Source organism: Salmo salar, chromosome ssa03 (assembly GCF_905237065.1).
Source record: "Salmo salar chromosome ssa03, Ssal_v3.1, whole genome shotgun sequence".
NCBI lineage: Eukaryota > Metazoa > Chordata > Actinopteri > Salmoniformes > Salmonidae > Salmo > Salmo salar.
The window spans coordinates 14587170-14609176 of record NC_059444.1 but is presented as its reverse complement, the minus strand read 5'-3'; the positions used below and the strand labels follow the sequence as shown (position 1 = coordinate 14609176).

The window sequence follows — 22007 nt, the reverse complement described above, 5'->3', positions numbered from 1 at the left end:
TAAAGAAGAAAGGGTCTAAACCATCTGACCCAAATGTTTTTTTGGGGTCAAGTTTCAGTAGCACCTCCGACTCAATGACTGCCTGCAGGGAGAAATTTTGTAGAGGGGCAGGGGAAAAAGAGGGAGAAGCATCGGGGATAGTCGCATTAGAAGGGGTGGAAGATGAGGAAATGTTGGACGGGCAAGGAGACATAGCTGAGTCAAATAGGAATCCTGACTTAATGAAGTGGTGATTAAAGAGCTCAGCCATGTGCTTCTTGTCAGTAACAACCACATCAACTTTAAGGGACATGGGCAACTGTGAGGAGGAGAGTTTATTCTCTAGGTCTTTAACTGTTTTCCAGAACTTCGTGGGGTTAGGCCCACAGAGAGAACTGCTCCTTAAAGTAACTAACGTTGGCCTTTCGGATACCTGTACCAGACAGGGGGAGACAACCGGGGCAGACAGTGAACAGATCGCCAGGTGGAATCCAAGCAGCAGTGCCTCAGGCAACAGGAGTAGGAGTCACACCCACTTGGGAGAAGCTGTTATTTCTGGAGGCAGATTTGTTGTAGAAAATGCCAGTCTCTGAACAACAGGAGGGGTCTTCAAGGCCTCTGGGTTTGGGTGGGGTAGCCTGCCATTTGTTGGGCTCAAAGGCTTCGACACCTCTCGCTTCACACGTCAGTACTAATTGAAGTTGTATCTCCATGTCCTAGCAAGCTTGGTAGCCTTAGCATTCAGTCCTTATAAAGTAAAATATACAAAGTATTTTTTTAACCTCCCGCTTTGTGCTGGATGTGTCAGTGTGTAGTTCATACATGCATAATCTATGAGCAGAATTACTGTTTTAACTCAATTAGCCACAAAATGGAAGCTGTGCTGCTCCATATTCCCATCATTTCCCTCCAAGTGGCCCAGCCTTGTAGAAATGTGAGTTCTAGCCCTTGCCATTTGAGTGACAGCTAGTAAAATGCACACACAGCAGAGCAAGACAGAGAGCAATGACGTGCTATACATATCTGCACGCATGTGACATAGTACTCAATTTTCAGGGGCCAATTTTGGCTTGTGAGTGCTACTTGCAGAACTACTGGCTAAAAAGTATACAAAAATATTGGAGAATCTCTTTTAGGGAGTCTGTTGTGTAGAGAGTATAGCTTGTCAACAGATGGTTGTAGGTTCAAAGATCATAGTTCAAAGATCTCAATTTAATCTCTAAATGATGTAACAGCTTTCATAAAAGAATCTTACATCTTCTGAGATGTTGATCGTAGGAAACATAAGGGGGCATTATGCAATTAAAGAAGGCACTCTCAAACCCCATGAAAGCCCTGGGACAAATGTCTATCATGCTGAGAGAACTTGGCCCAAATGTCAAGAGACAGCGGCTAGAGAGAAAAAGCTTTTTGTTCACTCAGCTTTGGGAGAAAACACACAGCTTTTTTTATACAGTCTCTGATCATCTTCCAAGAGGTCTACTAACTAGATGGCTGTGAGTTGGTGGTGCTGTACAAGTGTTGCTGCTGGATATGTGCACCTACTACATGTTTTATCTGAAAAAAAGATAAAAAGGTAAGATTAGATCCACATTTATTTTAGACTGATGGTCCACTGTCATTTCTACATTTTAAACTACTAAGTTGCCGTTCTACATTTTAAAGGAGGCAAGATCTGTGTTGTTGTCTTGGGGGGGGGTGTAAGTTATGTCATGTCATTTTTTGAAGTGGGAGGAAAAGTAAAGAATTTGTTGCAGTAAACCATTGCTAAAGGACGTTAGTAAATACCAATAGTAGTTAGTAGCATAATTTGGGTGTGAAACCACAGGGCATTTGTTAAGCCTGAAATACAGGGAGGGACAGCTAGAAGCCATAGACAACTTTCTAAGCCACAGCATTGAGGATTACATAAAAGTAAACCTACGCAACTAATAATAGTAACACATGAGATTGAACTTACCGTTCAACTTTAAAGTGGAAAGAAAGTAAACCGAATGATCCCCTCACGCTTTTAAGCCTCTGGAGTGGCTTATACTGAAGCATGTAATCTGTGTGACTATGCTGTCAGATAAATCTCTCTTGTCAAGAGACAGGGATCCACCACTCAGGACGACAATATGTCACTATTACAGGCCAGCCTAAAAAGAAAGCCTATTTTGAGAGTAAAAAAATACATTGAAGATGATGATGCTCTCCCAAGATCATGTGATGAAAAGTAGGGTTACGGAGCATGAGCATGAGTCATGAATGTTGCCAAAGCATACATTCCTTCTAGGATTAATTGTATAGTTATATTATACAGTGGCTTGCATATGGCTGCTTATAAATTAAGCTGAACCCGCTCACATTTAAATTAACTGCAATCGGCCATCTCGATGCTTGCCCTGTGGTCACATCTAGGGCCATTTTGAAGAGAGATTTTTGAAATGTAATTTTAGCAAGGAAATTAACTATTGTACATGTATAATGGAGACTACATGTAGCGCATTCTCAATGAACATTAACAGTCAGGTGATCTTATAGTAAACTTGTTGCAAACCACCTTCAATTGGGGCAATTTTGTGTAAGCCCTGTTCAGCAAATATTTCATGTTCTATGGATGGAGATGGATGTTTAATGGATGATGCTGAGGTAACTGAGCAGTAGTAGAGGGCATTATCTGCCTGCCAACAGAGAACACTCTCATGAGGGCAGCTCTGATATGTTAACATGTTGTTGGACACAAGTGCCTATATCCTCTCACTAATCTGGCTGGCCCTGATGGAAAACATTGGATGTCCAGATTGTGTTTCTTGACTGATTCAATATTAATAGATCAGTGTGTGATATTACTATACATCATAGGGCAGAGCAGATGCCTTTTTCATCCTGGCCCTGAGCCCAATATAGGATGGGCCTATAAATGTCACATACATCACTTGGCTGCTCAGAGGATAACTGAATTAGGAGTGTAATCCGAGCAGGTGAGAGTATAGATATCCTGAGCTCCAACAATCTGTGCCAGCAGCAACATTTGGTCAAATAGCCTATGCTGTGGCCCTTAGCTACAGTAACGCATAGATCTATGTCCATTGGTATTTCTCTAAAAGGTTTTGACATGAGAATTTCTGAAGTCTATCTCAAGAAGTAAGTTGTGTGAGCAGGAAACCACAATGTGAAAGCACAGAGACATTTTTGAATCAACTAGGCCATCTCTCAAATCATAGGCCTACCCTCTCTGTAGTTGAGGGTCGATTTAAAAAGGCAATACATTGCCATACATTTCTAATGGCAAATAATGGTGTATTTAACAACTGCCAGAACAGACCTGTTTATAATTGACATTTTGTATGGTAACAAAATATGTGCATGTCAAGCAAAAGCTATAGATAGTGTAGGCTACAATGCAACAAATACATTAAATCTCTATTGTTCCACGTGAACCATCCAGTTAGATAGCTAAAACGTTGAAAGGACGATGGGGACAATGAAAGGATTTTGATGCTACCATCGGGTACATAAAGGCAAACTGCAAACATTGCACACGCAACGGCCGAATATAATGTAAAAGCTGACTGGGAGAGTGCCACGTGAAGGTTTGAACAAATGAAAAGGTGCATTCAAGCATTCAACTCAATTGAAGTACTGGAGATAATCGCAAACGCAACATAACCATGTGACAGACCTACCATTGAGTCAGAGTTGCTTGGAGAGAAGAGAAGGGGCGCGAGCAATATGGGAGGGTGATTCTCGAACATCTTCAGCTAGCAGTTCTCATGATGATGGTCGGAAAAGTAGGGGCAATACGGTTGCGACCTTTTCGTTTTTTAAACTAGCGCTAGCTACGTCTAGCCTTTTCTACAAGAGGCAGTTCTGAAAAAGGGACGATAAGGTAACTACCATAAACATTAAAACGAATGTTTTTTTTGTAGCCTACTCTACGTTTTGAGAACGTCCTGTTTTTATACGACGTTGTGGTGAATGTTGTCTGGCTAGCTACGTTGTAACGTCTGCTAGCTAGTTAACGTTATCCAGTTTATCTTAGACAACCGCTATCTTGCATTGTTTCCAATCCATCTCATTGTCGTCTTCTAGCCAGCTATCTAAAGTAGCTAACCTAGGTAGCTAGCTATGTTTTTGTAAATTACTCAATCGTGTATCCAGTTTACATTCGTCGTTCCTAACCCTTGGTTGTGGTGATTTCGATAGCTAGCTAACGTTCAATCTTTAAGGCATAGAAACTGCACAAAACCCAACCGCGATTTCCAGGTTAGCAGGAGTGCCAATTTAACCTGTTACTGTTAGCTACAGTAACTAGTTATAAGAAGTTAGCTATCCGCCGTCTTATCTTTGTTGTGAGTTTTGGTGGATACAAACGTTTTTGAATTGTCTTGATAACTCGACTGTCAGGGAAATCAAATTTGTCTAACTAGCTAGCTAAGTTTACTATATGCATTGATGTTTGTATTGCAAAACGGCTGCATTCTGTATAGCGAAATGGGATTATGGGACCAAACAATACCGTTATTTTCCCTACGTGCTAGCAAGGCGAACCAGCCAACAAACCAGGCAGCTAGCGAGTTGCTTATGGCTCTGACGTTAGACTGGCAGTCAAGAACTATAGTAACGTTAATCATCAGGTACTTTATCTAAGGTTGGGTGAATATCCTCTCCCTGTAGTTCTCCCTCGTAACCATTACATCAACATTACCCAGTAGCTACTCCCTGTATTAAAGCTGTAATATGTAACTTTTTGGGCGACCCGACCAAATTCACATAGAAATGTGTTATAGATTTGTCATTCTCATACAGTGCGACCATTTTACTCGCATATGCGCCTACATATTTTGATGTGCGACCTGGAATTTTTATTTTGGAGCACCAGTGCGCCTAGAAAAATGTAGTTATTCTAGCTTTAATACCCCAAATATTTGTAATTGTTCTCCTAAATGTTGTATGCCTACATTTTTTTTCTTCTTCACATGTGCTCCTTGTAAAAAGGGTCAGCTTAGAGCCCTGTAGGCAACAGTATAGATAATAGACAGTTGTAGCAGAAGTGTGTGTGTGTGTGCCAGCTTGATGTTGGAGTTGTGCACAGCCACGCACTCATGGATGAAACGTGTAGTTGGTCAGCGTGGTAAATGTGTTGTTGCCTACCCTCACAGCTTTGGGGTGGCCAGTAAGGAAGTCCAGGATCCAGGTGTTCAGGGAGGTGTTCAGTCCCAGGGTCCTGAGCTTAGTGATGAGTTTGGAGGGGACTATGATACTCAAGTGCTGAGCTGTAGTCAATGAACAGCATTCTTATGTGACTCACCACCTGGATTCGGTTTTATGTAGCAACATTTGAATTTCATTTTTATTTTTTACATTGGATAAAAGTAGAGACTCAGCGCTACAAAATTGTATATCATACACTGCATTTTAGGAAACAATGGGAAAGTAATTCTGCTTTGAAAGTTCATCAATTTATAAACTCACTTTTGAGAGAACCGTCTTTCAATGTTTTGGTACTACTATTGGAGAGCCCTTCTTTGTCTACACCCATTCAGCATTATTCACACCCTCTTAAGCCTTAGCCCCACCCATCTCTTTAAGGGTTGATCCAACCGTTCTGTACTAACTTGCCAGCTACTTCCAGACATCTAAGAGAGCGAGCACAGCTCACTGAACATTACTCGCCCTATCGCTCTGTGGTTTCGCGTTCAGAGAGCACACTGGACACTCTGGCCAATAAGTAGGGTTGTTCCGAAAGCTCTGACCCCACAACTACAGTCAAGCACCCAAGCTAACATTGGCTAGCTACTCCCAGACACATAATGAGAGAACACCTCACTCTGACCATTTTACTCACCCTAGCAGAGCTAACGTTAGCTAGCTAAAAGTACACTTTAACTTGACATTAAGTTTATGCAGTTTTACTACGCAATATTTTTTTTTTTTAAAGCCGCGTTTGACACAATTACCTAGACATACTGACCAGCTCCAATAGAAAGACACGTGCTATGTGATAGACCAATTCAAACCCATCTCGGCATGTCCAGCCCACTCAATATCTCAGCCAATCATGGCTAGCGGGAAGATTGCTCTCTCTTTCTGGGGCTAAACCAACTGTGCTCGTAATTTAACAATTTTATTCATATTTACAGATGGCATACAAATTTGATATTAAGGCACATGAAAGTTCACATGTTAGAGAAGGCATTTCTGCCAAAAAATGCATTTTGGTTAAAAATAATTACGTTCAAACAGCTCTCCTGTGAAGTTGTGACTTGCGACATACGCCTAGTTTCCTTAATCAGGTTATATATAGGTACTATATATAGGTACTGTTCAGGGCCTGGTTTTCCAAAGCATCTTAAGGCTAAGTTAATCGTTAGAACCTTCATAGGAGCATCGTAAATCTCTGAGCTGTTTCCCAAAACCATAGTTAATAAAATTCACTTGAAAATGCTTATAATCTAACGCCTGCATCAGACCACTCGAAGAACAGCTAAGTGCGTTGTTTGATGCTTTTTTTGCCCTTACGTGTCACTTTATACGCAAGATATCCGCTTAACATAGAATCACATGGTTTGTCTCACTGTGACCACCGATAACTTCAGAACGAAGTTGACTACAAGTACAAAGTTGCCAATGTCTTTGCAATTAATTCAAACAAGCAATGTATAAAAATGTAATGGTTGATCAGTCGTCAGTATTGTGAAATATTTCTAATGTTAAGGTAAGATTTTAATTGAGAAAGCTGATCAGAGAGCAGCTGCCTTTCTTTTGATCCCCTCAGTATCGACACATGCTCCGACGATGCACTGTTCTCTCTGCGCGGTGTTTCTGGAAACGCATGTTACATCTTTGGCCATTGGAGGAAAGATGCATCGTTAAAACAGTCAATAGCCTAATTTCCATCGCTAGCAGGAGACCCGGTTTGGTGAGGGAATTATGGAGTGCAATAGAGATTGCATGATCTGTTGGGAATTGGAGTTGGTCCAGGGTGTCTGGGATGATGGTGTTGTGAGCCATGACCAGCCTTTCAAAGCATTTCATGGCTATAGATTTGAGTGCTACAGGGCAATAGTCATTTAGGCAGGTTACCTTGGCATTCTTGGGCATGGGGACTATTGGCGGTCTACTTGAAACAAGTTAGTATTACAGACCGGGTCAGGTAGAGGTTGAAAATGTCAATAAAGACACTTGCCAGATGGTCAGCCCTTGCTCTGAGTACGCGTCCTGGTATTCTGTGTGGTCCCACGACCTTGGGAACGTTAACCTGTTTCAAAGGTCTTACTAGCATTGGCTACGGGGCAAGTGCGATCACTGTCGTCTGGAACAGCTGGTGCTCTCATACATGGTTCAGTGTTGCTTGCGTCAACGAGAGCATATAAGGCTGTACATTTATAAAGCTGTCTTACGAAAACTCCTGCTGTACCTAATGTTATTGATATACAGTGCCAATTTGGACACAGCTCCTCATTCAAGTGTTTTTCTTTATTTTTACTATTTTCTACATTGTAGAATAATAGTTAAGACATCAAAACTATGAAATAACATATAGAATCATGTAGTAACCAAAACAAATTGTTCAACAAATCAAAATATATTTTATATTACAGATTCTTTAAAGTAGCCACCTTTTGCCTTGATTACAGCTTTGCACACTCTTGGCATTCTCTCAACCAGGTTCATGGGGAATGCTTTTCAAACAGTCTTGAAGGAGTTCCCACACATGCTGAGCACTTGTTGGCTGCTTTTCCTTTACTCTACGGTTCAACTCATCCCAAACCATATCTATTTGGTTGAGGTCGGGTGATTGTGGAGGCCAGGTCATCTGACGCAGCACTCCCCTTGGTCAAATAGCCTGGAGGTGTGTTTTGGGTCATTGTCCTGTTGGAAAACAAGTGATAGTCCCACTAAGCGCAAACCAGATGGGATGGCGTATCGCTGCAGAATGCTGTGGTAACAATGCTGGTTAAGTGTGCCTTGCATTCTAAATACAGTGGAAAGAAAAAGTATGTGAACCCTTTGGAATTACCTGGATTTATGCAGAAATTTGTCATAACATTTGATCTGATCTTCATCGAAGTCACTATTTTTTAAATTGTTTTATTTCAACTTTATTTAACCAGGTAGGCTAGTTAAGAACAAGTTCTCACTTGCAACTGCGACCTAGCCAAGATAAAGCATAGCAATTCGACACATACAACAACAGAGTTACGCATGGAATAAACAAAACATACAGTAGAAAAAAAGAGAACAAGTCTATATACAGTGAGTGCAAATGAGGTGAGTTAACCTGTTTGGGCTAGGGGGCAGTATTGAGAATTTTGGAAAAAATATGTGCCCATTTTTAACTGCCTCCTACACCAACTCAGAAGCTAGAATATGCATATTATTCTTCAGGTTTGGATAGAAAACACCCTAAAGTTTCTAAAACTGTTTGAATGGTGTCTGTGAGTATAACAGAACTCCTATGGCAGGCAAAAACCTGACAAGGTTTCATGCAGGAAGTGGCCTGTTTGACAAGGAGTCGTGCGTCTTGCATCTGTTTATTGAAGAGTAAGGATCTTAGCTGTAACGTGACAATTCCCAGGGCTCCAATAGGCTCTCAGAAGCCGGGAAAATCATGAAGGTTGACGAGGCAGCCTCAGGCTGAAACAGATTATCGCCTTATTCAAGTGTCCCATTAGGTGACAATGGAATGAGGCGCGTCGCAATTAGCCCCCCCGTGGAGTATTTTCATTAGGCTGTTTAGTTTATTGCAGATTCCCGGTCGGAATATTATCGCTTTCTACGAGATAAATGGCATAAAAATTGGTTTTAAACAGCGGTTGACATGCTTCGAAAGTACGGTAATGGAATATTTAGACATTTTTTGTCACGCCATGCGCCATGCGCACGACCGTGGATTACCATTCTGATAGTGTCTAGAACGCACGAACAAAACGCCGCTATTCGGATATAACGATGGATTATTTTGGACCAAACCTACATTTGTTATTGAAGTAGAAGTCCTGGGAGTGCATTCTGACGAAGAACAGGAAAGGTAAGAACATTTTTCTTATAGGAAATGTGATTATGGTGAAGGCTAAACTTGCTGGGTGTCTAAATAGCTAGCCGTGATGGCTGGGCTATGTACTTAGAATATTGCAAAATGTGCTTCATCCGAAAAGCTATTTTAAAATCGGACATATCGAGTGCATAGAGGAGTAATGTATCTATAATTCTTAAAATAATTGTTATGCTTTTTGTGAACGTTTATCGTGAGTAATTTAGCAAACTGTTAGTAAATTCCCCGGAAGTTTGCAGGGGGTATGCTTTTTCTGAACGTCACATGCTAATGTAAAAAGCTGTTTTTTGATATAAATATGAACTTGATTGAACAGACATGCATGTATTGTATAACATAATGTCCTAGGTGTGTCATCTGATGAAGATCATAAAAGGTTAGTGCTGCATTTAGCTGTGGTTTGGGTTTTTGGTGACATTATATGCTAGCTTGAAAAATGGGTGTCTGATTATTTCTGGCTGGGCACTCTCCTGACATAATCTAATGTTTTGCTTTCGTTGTAAAGCCTTTTTGAAATCGGACAGTGTGGTTAGATAAACGAGAGTCTTGTCTTTAAATAGCTGTAAAATAGTCATATGTTTGAGAAATTGAAGTAATAGTATTTCAAACGATTCAAAAATCGCGCCACTGGATACAGGTGGCTGTTACGTAGGTGGGACGAATTCGTCCCGCCTAGCCCATAGAGGTTAAGGCAATAAATAGGCCATGGTGGCGAATTAATTACAATATAGCAATGAAACACTGGAATGGTAGATGTGCAGAAGATGAATGTGCAAGTAGAGATACTGGGTGCAAAGGAGCATGATAGATAAATAAATACCGTATGGGGATGAGGTAGATAGATGGGCTATTTACAGATGGGCTATGTACAGGTGCAGTGATCTGTGAGCTGCTCTGACAGCTGGTGCTTAAAGCTAGTGAGGGAGATACGAGTCTCCAGCTTCAGAGATTTTTGCAGTTCGTTCCAGTCATTGGCAGCAGAGAACTGGAAGGAAAGACGACCGAAGGAGGAATTGGCTTTGGGGGTGACCAGTGAGATATACCTGCTGGAGCACGTGCTACGAGTGGGTGCTGCTATGGTGACCAGTGAGCTGAGATAAGACGGGTCTTTACCTAGCAGAGACTTGTAAATAACCTATAGCCAGTGGGTTTGGCGACGAGTATGAAGCGAGGGCCAACCAACGAGAGCGTACAGATCGCAGTGGTGGGTAGTGTATGGGGCTTTAGTGACAAAACGGATGGCACTGTGATAGACTGCATCCAATTTGTTGAGTAGAGTGTTGGAGGCTATTTTATAGATGACATCGCTGAAGTTGAGGATCGGTAGGATGGTCAGTTTTACGAGGGTATGTTTGGCAGCATGAGTGAAGGATGCTTTGTTGCGATACAGGAAGCCGATTCTAGATTTAATTTTGGATTGGAGATGCTTAGATGCTTAATGTGAGTCTGGAAGGAGAGTTTACAGTCTAACCAGACACCTAGGTAGTTGTCCACGTATTCTAAGACAGAGACGTCAAGAGTAGTGATGCTGGACAGGCAAGCAGGTGCGGGCAGTGATCGATTGAATAGCATGCATTTAGTGTTATTTGCATTCAAGAGCAGTTGGAGGCCACGGAAGGAGAGTTGTATGGCATTGAAGCTTGTCTGGAGGTTAGTTAACAGTGTCCAAAGAGGGGCCAGAAGTATACAGAATGGTGTCGTCTGCGTAGAGGTGGATCAGAGAATCACCAGCAGCAAGAGCGACATCATTGATGTATACAGAGAAGCGAGTCAGCCCGAGAATTGAACCCTGTGGCACCCCCATAGAGACTGCCAGAGGTCCGGAAAACAGGCCCTCCGATTTGACACACTGAACTCTATCAGAGAAGTAGTTGGTAAACCAGGCGAGGCAATCATTTGCGAAACCAAGGCTGTCGAGTCTGCCAATAAGAATGTGGTGATTGACAGAGTCGAAAGCCTGGGCAAGGTCGATGAATACGGCTGCACAGTAATGTCTCTTATCGATGGCGGTTATTTGCGACTGACAATAGACAGTCTGCTTAAACTAATAACACAAACAATTATACATTTTCATGTCTTTGTTGAACACAGTGTGTTCAACAAAGAAAAATTAAAGGAGAGCCGCACACTCTAGGAGCTCAGATGCAATAATCGAATAACCTAATATCCAACGTTTCAACAGACAAGCTGTCTTCATCAGGGTATAATGACAAACGCTGCGGGGTGACTAGTTTATATAGTGTCAAAGGACACACAGGTGTCTGTAATCATGGCCGGGTGTGGCCTGATCATTGGTTAATTGTCATATATTAAAATTGCATACAAAAAAACACAAATGGATAGCATACGATCATAGATACAATTTGGCTTCATAAGCCTACAAACATTTACAATGAATAGCAAAATCACAATAATCACAAGAATGGCTTCAGATCAAGGTCTACGTTGAGACCAAAGGGAGCAGGGGTCTTTAAATTAAAGATCCAGGCAGCCTCTTGTTTTACCAAATTGTCGAGGTTACCCACTCTCCTAGGGAGGGTGACATGTTCGATGCCAATATAACGTAGGGAGGAAATCGAGTGGTTTGCTTCCTAAAAGTGGGCCGCAACTGGGTAAGTCGAGTTTTTGCACCTAATGGTGCTCCGAGATTCGTACTTTTAATTCGCATTTTGTTTGACCCACACATTTTTACCACAAGGACAAGTTTTAAGATAAATAACTTCCTTAGTGGAGCATGTGATAACACCTTTGATTGGGATCTGTTTCCATGTTTGGGGGAGTTTGAGTGCCATTGCATTGAGCACAGCCATTACACATGTAGTTTCCATCCAGTAGGGGCGCAAATAGATGTTGGGCAGGGATATCTTGGGGTGGTAAATCAGAGTTTACCTATTGATTAATGCCCCGCGAGAATACGACCAAGGGAGGATCCGAAATCACATTACCAATACTGTCATCGGATCTTAGAATGTGCCAGTGTTTGTGAACGATTCCGTTAATTTGTTCAGAGCACTTTGAATAACGGGTAGTTAGAACGCCAGAATGCTTCTTTTTGCGAGACTGTCTGTTTGTCTCGCTCTCTATGTCCCAAGAAGGAAGTTACCCTACCTAAATAATGTAAAAGTTACATTTTGATTGCAGGATGCTGTCAGCCAGTAAAGGGGGCAGCGGACCATTTTGTGGTGCTGAAACGTAATGCTTCAACCGCAGCGCAATCAATAGGTGAACAGCGCCTGGTGCTGAAAATAAAGTTAACTTTAACTTTTTTTTGCACAGCAACAGATGGGGGGGGAAAAAACTATACCAGTCGAGTAATTCCTTTCAACAATCTTCATTTTAATTAGACTTTACAAACAACAAGGGGGCTTAAATGGAGTCCATTTCTTCCGAGCCTAGGTCTATATAAAATAGCCTACCTCAGCCAGTTAAGTTATGAGGCTCAACACCATTTTTCACAATAATAATAAAAAAACAAATATATATATATATATATATACACACACACTAAGTGGGATTTTTTTTAAGGCCTATTTACAATTGCACCTGGCTAAAAATGTAGCATCCTACATAAAACAATAATTTAAAGAAAAAAGCGATGTCTTGATCGGGATAGCCTGCAAATTAACGACAAAACAAACAGAAATTACTGTCAGCTTGAGACCCACTCACAATAATGTTTGTATTTACTAAATATAGTCATATAGGCTACTAAGTGACTTACTCAATGGGAAAAGTTGACGCGTGAGATGGGTGTGATTTTGATGGGCAGGCAGTCCTCGATTGACTTATGTGAATGCCGGTTCCTGTCGTGAGTCTATATTGTGTTCATAGAGGAAAATGAGTACTTGCAGGTGTAAGTCGATCCAAACGTTGTTAGCACACAAAATACAAGTTTCTTTATTGTGCTGTATTCCTCTGAGCATGCCACCCAAAACGCACACAAGGATTCGGCACTCCTGAGCACATCCCTGATGTGCTGAAGTGCAAGTAGCTTTCCAGATGGAAAGTCCAAATCGAACAACTCAAACTTCTTAAAGGCCTCACGTTTTTCCACCATGCCCACGACTGTTTTCCATGTAACTGCAGATTTAACCCATTTTAAGTGACAGAATATGTCAGGCCAAAAAGCTGTGTGTGTAGCTTGCACTTAACGCTTCAATGTTTCTGTGTCAGGCCTCTGTCTGGGGCAGGAAGGCCACTTTGAAAGTTCCATGCTTAGATTCAAAAAGATTTCTGAGATTGAAGTCTTTGTAAACAGCAACATTTTCATTGAAAATAAGACACACTGGCTTGGTATTAGGAAAAGATGGTAAGATTAACACACATCTCTCTGTACATTATTCTTTTGATATTTTTGACTTTTTTTTTTTCTTTTGACATTTTCTCTTGCTATTAGAGGTCGACCGATTATGATTTTTCAACGCCGATACCGATTATTGGAGGACCAAAAAAGCCGATGCCGATTTATTTAATAAATAAAAAAATAATAAAAAAAACTTTTTTGTAATGACAATTACAACAATACTGAATGAACACTTATTTTAACTTAATACATCAATAAAATCAATTTAGCCTCAAATAAATAATGAAACATGTTCAATTTGGTTTAAATAATGCAAAACAAAGTGTTGGAGAAGAAAGTAAAAGTGCAATATGTGCCATGTAAAAAAGCTAATGTTTAAGTGCCTTGCTCAGAACATGGGAACATATGAAAGCTAGTGGTTCCTTTTAACATGAGTCTTCAATATTCCCAGTTAAGAAGTTTTAGGTTGTAGTTATTATAGGAATTATAGGACTACTTCTCTCTATACGATTTGTATTTCATATACCTTTGACTATTGGATGTTCTTATAAGCACTTTAGTATTGCCAGTGTAACAGTATAGCTTCCGTCCCTCTCCTCGCTCCTACCTGGGCTCAAACCAGGAACACATCGACAACAGCCACCCTCGAAGCAGCGTTACCTATGCAGAGGAAGGGAAACAACTACTCCAAGTCTCAGAGCGAGTGACGTTTGAAACGCTATTAGCGTGCACACGGCTAACTAGCTAGCCATTTCACATCGGTTACACCAGCCTAATCTTGGGAGTTGATAGGCTTGAGGGGGTGGGTATAATTTGTGGAACGTTCCAACAGGAATCTGTTCCAAAAAACGTAAAGTAAAAGGTTGCCAACCAACAATGCATACAAAGTAGCAATGCATACAAACCTAGCTAACTAGCTGCCGAATAGGCAACAACTCACCACGTAGCTTATTCTTAATGTTTGTCCATAGGCAAACGGACATGTGAGGACAGACATTTTTCGGAATAAACGTGATGAGTGAAAAACGCAATGAAATAGACCACTCCCTACCCGGTATCTTATTCTGCCGCTATACAATTTTGTATGCGTTGTTTTTTGGGAACCTTGTTATATACGAAGTTTTTGGAATAGATTCCTGTTGGATCGTTCCACAAATTATACCCACCCAGGTTGAAGTCATAAACAGCGCAATGCTTGAAGCACAGCGAAGGGCATTTACTTCCATGATCTAGCCCTGTTTATTATTAAGATTTAAAATAATTTAAAAGACCATAATTCATGTTTTGTGGAGCTTTTTATTCTAATATATTATCACGCCGATTTGTATGCGTGTTTGTATGCACTTCCAGTAATACTGTGTATGGTACATAAACAGTATGACGTATGAAAATCTGGATACCGCCTAACCCTGCCGTAGTCTTCTGAAAAATAAGGTTTTAGGTTTTCAGCAGGACATATACTCACATGCCACAGACACACCAGAACGGCTTTCCAAGAGGTGGTGAGTTTCCAAGGGGGTGTGTAGACTTTCACTAGCAACTGTATATTTAGCTCTAAATGATGTGCACATGTTTTATGCTTAAATTCTAGCCTAGGCAAGACCTCGGTCTTTCCTTTACAGACTTGTTCACAGTCCTCATTTCAGGACTAAAGTCTAGGCTAAGACTACACACTGTGGGATGACCAGCTTCTTCATAGGTGTCAATCAGTTGTGCGTGGCAGCAGTCATATCTGGTGCTTTTCTGGGGATTGAGTGTGTTTGTGTTGAGTAACTTTGATTAGAGAACGCTGATGTGCACACTGGCTGGAATGTTCTGTTTTGACTCAACTGTTTCTGTGAGAAACAACTCAAAGCGGTGTCTGAGTCAGTTTACACCGTTTATTGAACATATGCTATGAGCAAGACCGAGAGACAAAGTTGTGTTATTAGTCGTTTTTTTTATGAATAGGTGCTGCTATATGAGAAGCCTAATCCTGCTATGAATAGTCCTGTCCTATAGAATCTTCTAGTCATAACTATAGAATCAGGATACAGTATGCCTTTTCTTTTAACCCCTGGAGAACATCTGTTGCTCTTTACATTTTATGCTGCTCCATCTCTGTTATAGTGGTTGCTGGGAAGAGGTAATGTAATCATATTTCTACACTAATTCAGCTCAGTGCACGTTGCCTCGCTCCACCTGGTTTTTAAAACCACCGTTAGCACATGCCTCCAGCTGTTCGAAGAGAGGAAAAAAAACACTGAAATGGAATTTGAATTGAGGTTCAGTTTTACATGTCACATCCCACAAATCCAAGGCATAATGTGTCTCCACAGGTTCTGTGCTAGTGTTGCACGGTATACTGAAACTTAAGTACTTTTTCAATAAATAAATACACTTTTTGGCATTAGAATTTGTTACGTTCAGTACTACTGTCAAATGTGTCTCACGTGACTGAGAGGATTAAGACTATCAATCAGTGCAGCCCCTTTATAGAGTAAAGAGCAGAGTGCCTGTGCCACCTACTCATTCATTGCTAGAGCTGTCTGGGCTACATTGTTAGCGCCCCCACTCATGCTGCACAGAAGTTAACCCACTTGATTAATGCAACACTGCATGTAGAAATGTTGAAACTGTTCATTACAGTTTGCAAAACAATGTCCATACAGGCTAGAACACTACAAAATAAGTCCTAAAACAAGCTCAACTCAATGCATGCACTGTGAATAGACCTAGACTACATCTTGATTTACCCAGTTTATCAAAAGATTTACCAATCAAATAAATGATTACGTTTATGAAATAAACATTTTGCATTATGTTTTGCTTTACAAAGTACTAGGGTAGTGAATTCAGCTGAAAGTTAAATTTGTTTTTAACCAAAGTCAAATTGATTGTATAAGCATTTCTCTACCCCTACCCCGGTCAACTGCCCAGCACCCTCCACAGGAACCCGTCAAAGCCCCCACCATTTCTCCTTCACCCAAATCCAGATAGCTGATGTTCTGAAAGAGCTGCAAAATCTGGACCCCTACAAATCAGCCGGGCTAGACAATCTGGACCCCATCTTTATAAAATTATCTGCCGAAGTTGTTGCAACCCCTATTACTAGCCTGTTCAACCTCTTTCGTATCGTCTGAGATTCTCAAAGATTGGAAAGCTGCAGCTGTCATCCCCCTCTTCAAAGGGGGTGACACTCCAGACCCAAACTGCTACAGACCTATATCTATCCTACCCTGTCTTTCTAAGGTCTTCGAAAGCCAAGTTAACCAACAGATTACCGACCATTTCGAATCTCACCGTACCTTCTCCGCTATGCAATCTGGTTTCAGAGCTGGTCATGGGTGCACCTCAGCCACGCTCAAGGTCCTAAACGTTATCTTAACCGCCATCGATAAGAGACATTACTGTGTTCATCGACCTGGCCGAGGCTTTTGACTCTGTCAATCACCACATTCTTATTGGCAGACTCGACAGCCTTGGTTTCTCAAATGATTGCCTCGCCTGGTTTACCAACTACTTCTCTGATAGAGTTCAGTGTGTCAAATCGGAGGGCCTGTTGTCCGGACCTCTGGCAGTCTCTATGGGGGTGCCACAGGGTTCAATTCTCAGGCCGACTCTCTTCTCTGTATACATCAATGATGTCGCTCTTGCTGCTGGTGATTCTCTGATCCACCTCTACGCAGACGACACCATTCTGTATACTTCTGGCCCCTCTTTGGACACTGTGTTAACCTGTCTGGGAACGTGGGACGCTTGCGTCCCACCCTAGTCAACAGCCAGTGGAATCGCGTCGCGCGAAATAAAAAAACTCATAAATGCTATAACTTCAATTTCTCAAACATATGACTATTTTACACCATTTTATAGATACACCTCTCCTGAATCGAACCATGTTGTCCGATTTCAAAAAGGCTTTACAGCAAAAGCAAAACATTAGATTATGTTAGAGTACCCTGCCAAAAACAATCACACTGCCATTTTCAAAGCAACTAGATGCATCACAAATACCCAAAACACAGCTAAATGCAGCACTAATCTTTGACAATCTTCATCAGATGATACTCCTAGGACATCATGTTACACAATACATGCATTTTTTTGTTCGATAAAGTTCATATTTATATATTAAAAACAGCATTTTACATCGGCGCGTGACGTTCAGAAAATATTTTCCCTCAAATGCTTCCGGTGAATCAGCGCTACAATTTACAAAATTACTAGTCGAAAACATTGTTAAAATTTAATATTGTCATTCAAAGAATTATAGATTAACATCTCGTGAATGCAACCGCATTGCCAGATTTAAAAAGAACTTTACTGGGAAATCACACTTTGCAATAAACAACGTGGTATGCTCAGAAAAATAGGCTAGGCGATACATGTTAGCGCCATCTTGGAACCATCTAAAATCAAATATACTATTGTAAATATTCCCTTACCTTTGATTATCTTCATCAGAAGGCACTTCCAGGAATCCCAGGTCCACAACAAATGTAGTTTTGTTCGAAAAAGTTAATAATTTATGTCCCAATAGTTCCTTCTTGTTAGCGCATTCCGAAGGCTACTCATAATGTACTGAAGCGCGCGGGACTTGTCGTCACGAATGTGCAAAAAATATATATTTCCGTTCGTTCAAACGTTGTATAACATAAATCTTTAGGGCCTTTTTCAACCAGAGCTTCAATAATATTCAAGGCGGACGATTGCATTGTCTTACTAAACATTTCGGAACAAAATGTTCCCATGGGCGCCCGCGTCATAGTAGTAATGGCCCTCCCCCTGTGACCAACTTCCCAAGCCTCTCTTTGGGTCAGTTTCTACCATAGAAGACTCAAACAACTTTGTAAAGACTGTTGACATCTAGTGGAAGCCTTAGGAAGTGCTAAATGATTAATAAGTCCCTATGTGTTTCAATGGCAAAGGTTTGAAGTGATTCCACACATCAGATTTCCACTTCCTGTTAGGATTTGTCTCAGGGTTTTGACTGTCATGAGTTCTGTTATACTCACAGACACCATTCAAACAGTTTTAGAAACTTTAGTGTTTTCTATCCAAATCTACTAATTATATGCATATTCTAGTTACTGGGCAGGAGTAGTAACCAGATTAAATCGGGTACGTTTTTTATCCGGCCGTGCAAATACTGCCCCCTATCCCCAACAGGTTAACTAACCTCCAGACGAGCTTCAATGCCATACAACTCCTTCCGTGGCCTCCAACTGCTCTTAAATGCAAGTAAAACTAAATTCCCGCACCTGCTCGCCTGTCCAGCATCACTACTCTGGACGGCTCTGACTTAGAATACGTGGACAACTACAAATACCTAGGTGTCTGGTTAGACTGTAAACTCTCCTTCCAGACTCACATTAAGCATCTCCAATCCAAAATTAAATCTAGAATCGGCTTCCTGTATCGCAACAAAGCATCCTTCACTCATGCTGCCAAACATACCCTTGTAAAACTGACTATCCTACCGATCCTCGACTTCGGCGACGTCATCTATAAAATAGCCTCCAACACTCTACTCAACAAACTGGATGCAGTCTATCACAGTGCCATCCGTTTTGTCACTAAAGCCCCATACACTACCCACCACTGCGATCTGTACGCTCTCGTTGGTTGGCCCTTGCTTCATACTCGTCGCCAAACCCACTGGCTGTAGGTTATCTACAAGTCTCTGCTAGGTAAAGCCCGCCTTATCTCAGCTCACTGGTCACCATAGCAGCACCCAATCGTAGCACGCGCTCCAGCAGGTATATCTCACTGGTCACCCCCAAAGCCAATTCCTCCTTTGGTCGTCTTTCCTTCCAGTTCTCTGCTGCCAATGACTGGAACGAACTGCAAAAATCTCTGAAGCTGGCGACTCGTATCTCCCTCACTAGCTTTAAGCACCAACTGTCAGAGCAGCTCACAGATCACTGCACCTGTACATAGATGGGCTGTTTACAGATGGGCTATCTACCTACCTCATCCCCATACTGTATTTATTTATCTTGCTCCTTTGCACCCCAGTATCCCTACTTGCACATTCGTCTTCTGCACGTCTACCATTCCAGTGTTTCATTGCTATATTATAATTACTTCGCCACCATAGCCTATTTATTGCCTTAACTCCCTTATCTTACCTCATTTGCACTCACTGTATATAGACTTTTTGTTTTCTTTTGTTCTACTTTATTATTGACTATGTTTTGTTTATTCCATGTGTAACTCTGTTGTATGTGTCGAATTGCTGTGCTTTATCTTGGCCAGGTCGCAGTTGCAAATGAGAACATGTTCTCAATTAGCCTACCTGGTTAAATAAAGGTGAAATAAATAAATGAATAAAAGTATAATAGATTAATTAATGCATATATGGCTGTCTCTAAATAATAGACATAAAGTCTGTTAAAAAGTAATGGTATTGAGCTCCAAAGATTCCTAATGATTGAACAGGGCCTGGTTTCCCAAAAGCATCTTAAGACTAAGTTCGTTAGAACCATTGAGCTCGGACTGGTTCATCGTTAGAACCGGTCCCAGAGCAGTTGCTGAGTTTCTGTCTGGATCAAGTGCCATTCTGTGACTTTTATCTAATATGCATTCTTTTTTTGTTTGTGGTATCGTGATACTAAACCAGGTACCGGTATCGAAGTTAAAATTCTGGTATAGTGACACTATTCTGTGCATAATAATAGTCAATGAAGATGATTGGAAGTTGCAGGTGTGACAAAATTGCTTTGTTGTTGGGTTACATTTTTTTTGTTGTGACATCCGGGCCGGGGTGATTGTAAACCGCACAGAAGAGCTAAATGAATGCGATTTAAGAGATGGGTTCATATCCCAGATATGACCACCATCTCTTCACTCATCAGTGCTGCATTCAGATCTCAGGGCATGAGTGAGTGGGCATAGTGCCTCTTCCTTTGTCAAGGTGGAAACAATGTGGGAGCTAGAGGTCGACCGATTATGATTTTTCAACACCGATACCGATTTATTGGAGGACCAAAAAAAAGCCAATACCGATTATTCGGACAATCTTTTTATGTGTGTGTGTGTGTAATGATGACAATTACAACAATACTGAATGAACAAGGAACCCTTTTATTTTAACTTGATATAATACATAAATAATCTATTTAGCCTCAAATAAATAATGAAACATGTTCAATTTGGTTTAAATAATGCAAAAACAAAGTGTTGGAGAAGAAAGTAAAAGTGCAATATGTGCCATGTAAAAAAGCTAACGTTTAAGTTCCTTGCTCAGAACATGAGAACATATGAATGCTGGTGGTTCAATATTCCCAGTTAAGAAGTTTTAGGTTGTAGTTATTATAGGAATTATGAAGTGTCGACTATTTCTCTCTATACCATTTGTATTTCATATACCTTTGACTATTAGATGTTCTTATAGGCACTTCAGTATTGCCAGCCTAATCTCGGGAGTTGATAGGCTTGAAGTCATAAACAGCGCTGTCAAGCATTGCTAAGAGCTGCTCACAAACGCAGTAAAGTGCTGTTTGAATGAATGCTTATGAGCCTGCTGCTGCCTTCCACCGCTCAGTCAGACTGCTCTATCAAATCATTGACTTAATTATAACAAACACACAGATTCGAGCCTTTGGTCATTAATATGGTCACATCTGGAAAACTATCATTTAGAAAACAAAACGTTTATTCTTTCAGTGAAATACGGAACCAACCCTAAGTCTAAATATTGCTGTTACATTGCACAACCTATGTTATGTCATAATTATGTTAAATTCTTGCAAATTAATTACGGTCTTTTTTAGGAAGAAACGCAGTTCACAGCGAGCCTGGCGCCCCAAACGGTTGCATATACCTTGACACTGCTTGCACTGAACGCAAGAGAAGTGACACAATTTCCCTAGTTAATATTGCCTGCTAACATGCATTTATTTTAACTAAATATGCAGGTTTAAAAATATATACTTCTGTGTATTGATTTTAAGAAAGGCATGGATTGTTATGGTTAGGTACATTTGTGCAACGAATGTGCTTTTTTTCACAAATGTGCTTTTGTTAAATCATCACCAGTTTGGCAAAGTTGAAGTAGGCTGTGATTCGATGATAAATTAACAGGCACCGCATTGATTATACGCAACGCAGGACAAGCTAGTTAACCTAGTAATATCAACCGTGTAGTTTGTTTTTTATAAGATAAGTTTAATGCTAGCTAGCAACTTACCTTGGCTCATTGCAGCCACATTGCAGCCATAAGGTTATTCTGACGCTGCACCCCGCGTAACAGGTGGTCAGCCTCCCACGCAGTTTCCTCATGGATTACAAAGTAATCGGCCATAATCGGCGTCCAAAAAGGCAGATTACTGATTGTTATGAAAACTTGAAATCGACCATGCCGATTAATCGGTCGACCTCTAGTGGGAACCAATGGTTGGGGAGGCCAGTTGGATCATATTACCTCAGTTATGGATAGTTTTTGGAAATGTAAAAATGTCTGTGGCTCAGCCTAGTTGGATGTTTGCTCAGCAGGAAACGTTTTGTTTACTAGACATTGTTGACTAATTTCAACAATTGCAGCTGACAAGTAGTGTGCGCCACCTTCTGCAACACACTGGCTTTTCATCTTCTACTCTCTCCCCACCCCCCCAGCCTAAGCCATTTCTTACAGCCAGACAGCCTATTTGCACACATTACTGACTCCTCCTCATTTCCCTTGTACTTTCACTTCTCTGCATCTCC

At 41.0% G+C, this 22007-nt stretch overlaps 1 protein-coding gene across 6 annotated transcripts in view; it reads left to right on the top strand.

The window, feature by feature from the left end:
• Positions 1-1421: 1421 nt before the first annotated feature.
• The window catches only part of LOC106598945 (CMP-N-acetylneuraminate-beta-1,4-galactoside alpha-2,3-sialyltransferase), an 82182-nt gene continuing 61596 nt past the window's right edge, over positions 1422-22007 (top strand). For 3 of the 6 annotated variants that reach the window (XM_045714533.1, XM_014189977.2, XM_014189974.2), the window contains exon 1: positions 3596-3850. The gene's annotated coding sequence lies outside the window, so the exon portion shown is untranslated. Of the gene's footprint in view, positions 1556-3595; positions 3851-8974; positions 8996-22007 lie in introns of those variants that run through there. The other 3 variants (XM_045714532.1, XM_045714530.1, XM_045714531.1) reach the window with 2 other exon arrangements.